The following is a 3,191-nucleotide window of genomic DNA, read 5'->3' as shown; positions in this document are numbered from 1 at the left end:
CTTCCACAGTTTGGCTATTGTGGACATTGCTGCTATGAACATTGGGGTGCATGTGCCCCTTCTTTTTACTACATCTGTATCTTTGGAGTAAATACCTGATAGTGCAGTTGCTGGGTCCTAGGGTAGCTCTATTTTTAACTTCTTGAGGAACCTCCATACTGTTTTCCAGAGTGGCTGCACCAGCTTGCATTCCCATCAGCAGTGTAAGAGGGTTCCCCTTTCTCCACTTCCTCACCAACATTTGTTGTTTCCTATCTTGTTAATTTTAGCCATTTTAACTGACGTAAGGTGGTATCTCACTTTTCTTATCTTTCAAAAGGGAATGCTGTTCAGAGCCAGATCAGAGTTGTTTGGAGTAATATACATTAAGTATTTAGCTCAGTGCCTGATACATAGTAAGGACTCGATATGTCTTAGGTATAACTGTTATTATCTACCTTAATTTCATACTCATTTCCAAATCCTGAAAGCGCACAAAAATACTTCTTTCTCAAAGTCTCACAAATTCAGGTGCAGGGTGGTCAAACAATGAAAAATCTAAAGGCTATGAGATTTTGCAAAGAAAAACAGAATAATTGCTTTCAAGAGCATCCCAGAACACCTGACAGAGAAGAGGATTTGGGCAGGAAGTTGAGGAAGAAATAAAGCAAGTGGTAAAGAAGTAGAGGTGGAGTGAGAAGGTATTTACTGTTCCCATGTTATAGAGGAGGACACCATGATTCAAAGATACTAGGTAATCAGTCCAAGACCACACAGCCAGAAAATGAAGGAGTTGATTTCAAAATGTATGCTCTTAGCAAAGACATCACACTAAGCTCTTTGCTTTCCAGGGCATCTCCCACTACACCTGTAGCATTTCATTGTGTTTATTTGTTTAAAAATTCCTTCCCCACTAGACTCTAACCACCTCAAGAACAAGAATCAAGAATGACTCATCTTCCTAATCTCAGTGTTGGGTTCCCAATGAGCATTTAATTCAACAGTGTTGAATAATTGGGAAGGCACAAATCCCCGATGTCTAAGAGTGTTTGAATAAATACGTTCATATATAATAGAGGTTTTTTGCCAGCTTTTCATGAAATGTTGGCTCTGAAAGGGTGACTATAAACACTGTGTGCCTAGTTGGCACTCATCTTACTTACCTGATTCACTTAGGTGTTCGGTGTTTTTGTTTTTTTGCTTTGTTTGCAAGGATAGTAGAGAGATGAGCCTCAACCTGACATACCTGAATAAATATTTATGGGGACCTAGAGAAATATGCATCACTGAGGTCCACCTGGGATTCTTTCTGAAAGGAAATCCTCTCTCTGATATCCCTGCATTTAACACAGGTTAAACTTTTGTATTGTTCAACTTCTTGTGGACTGCGGAAGGGAAGACAGAATCATGGACGATTTATAGGAATCCTAGGAGAGATAGGAATAAATTGAAACTTGTTGAATTGAAAATTCTAGGATTTTCCATATTCATTGGCACATGCAGGATTATGGAGAGGGTCAACCAAACCAGCAGTGTCTCCGAGTTCATCCTCCTGGGACTGTCCTCCTGGCCAGAGGACCAGAAGCCACTCTTTGCCCTGTTCTTCATCATGTACATGGTCACACTGGTGGGAAACCTGCTCATCATCCTGGCCATCAGCTCTGACACTCAGCTCCAGACACCTATGTATTTTTTCGTCAGCATCTTATCTTTCATTGACGTTCGCTACACAACAACCATCGTTCCCAAGATGCTGGTGAACTTCCTGTCAGAGAAGAAGTCCATTTCCTATGCTGAGTGTATGACCCAGATGTATTTCTTCTTGGCTTTTGCCAACACAGAAAGCTACCTCCTGGCGGCCATGGCCATTGACCATTTTGTGGCCATCGTGACCCCTTCCACTATGTCACCATCGTGAGCCACTGCCGCTGTGTCTTGCTGCTGGTCTTCTCCTGCTCCATCTCTGACCTCCATTCCCTCTTAACTAGTTCTCCTGATAAATCGTCTCACCTTCTGTGACTCCAATGTTATCCGCCACTTCCTCTGTGACATCAACCATCTGCTGAAATTATCCTGTTCCTCCACATTCGTCAATGAAGTTGTAATTAACACAGAAGGATTGATAACCCTGGTGACCCCCTTTATGTGCATTATCATCTCTTACTTCCGGATCCTCATTGCTGTTCTTAAGATCCCCTCAGCTGCTGGGAAACATAAAGCTTTCTCTACCTGTGGCTCCCACCTCACCATGGTGACCCTCTTTTATGGAAGTATTATTTACATTTATTTCCGACCCCTGTCCAGCTACACCATCAAGGACAGGGTGGCAACAGTCATCTACATGATTCTGTCCTCCGTGCTGAACCCTTTTACCTACAGCCTGAGGAACAAAGACATGAAGCGGGGCATGAGGAAGCTGATGGGCTGGAGGAGGTCCCAGGCAGCACCTTCGTGAGCACACTCAGGAGTGAGTCTTCTCCTTTGAGCCCTCATTTCTGCTGATTCCTGGTAAACATATCAAGCTACTAGAGGTTAGCATACCTAAGCCAAGCGTTCATGGGAAATTGTATAAGTGACCAGACTAGAATATTGTACCCATTTTTATATATTCATAATATCTTATATTTATCTTGTAGTGTAATAATATATATATACATACATATAAATGTGTGTGTGTGTGCGTATCCACCAATCAAAGCCACCTCATCAGGGCCCATTTCTTTACACCCATTTCTCATTCCCACTCCCATTCCCTTTTCCTATTCACTCCTTTCAAATGTAGCTGAAAACTTCTTATTAATTTTTCTTGACCAAATTTCTCCCTGTTCAATAACTCTGAGTTCCCAGTATCCTTATGTAATTTAAGAAACATCTTCAATTAGATATGGTACATATATGAAATGGAATGTTACTCAGCCATCAAAAAGAATGAAATCTTGCCATTTGCAATGATGTGGATGGAGCTAGAGAGTATTATGCTAATCAAAATAAGTCAGAGAAAGACAAATACCATATGATTTCACTCATATGTGGAATTGAAGAAACAAAATGAACAAGCAAAGAGAAAGGAGAGAGAGAGAGGCAAACCAAGAAACAGACTCTTAACTATGGAGAACAAACTGACGGTTACCAGAGGGGAGGTGGCTGGGGGGGATGGGGGAAATAGGTGGTAGGGATTAAGGAGGGCACTTGTGATGAGCACTTGGTGTCAT

The 3,191-nt window shown here is 41.8% G+C and overlaps 1 pseudogene; it reads left to right on the top strand.

The window, feature by feature from the left end:
* The first annotated feature begins 1,486 nt into the window (after nucleotides 1-1,486).
* LOC114212725 (olfactory receptor 1L3-like) lies at nucleotides 1,487-2,434 on the top strand (annotated as a pseudogene).
* Nucleotides 2,435-3,191: the final 757 nt, after the last annotated feature.

The sequence above is a fragment of the Eumetopias jubatus genome, unplaced genomic scaffold, assembly GCF_037043125.1.
Source record: "Eumetopias jubatus isolate StellerSeaLion01/CBP00866 unplaced genomic scaffold, mEumJub1_p1.0 scaffold_15, whole genome shotgun sequence".
Classification (NCBI taxonomy): Eukaryota; Metazoa; Chordata; class Mammalia; order Carnivora; family Otariidae; genus Eumetopias; species Eumetopias jubatus.
This window is presented reverse-complemented; position numbering and strand designations above follow the sequence as displayed.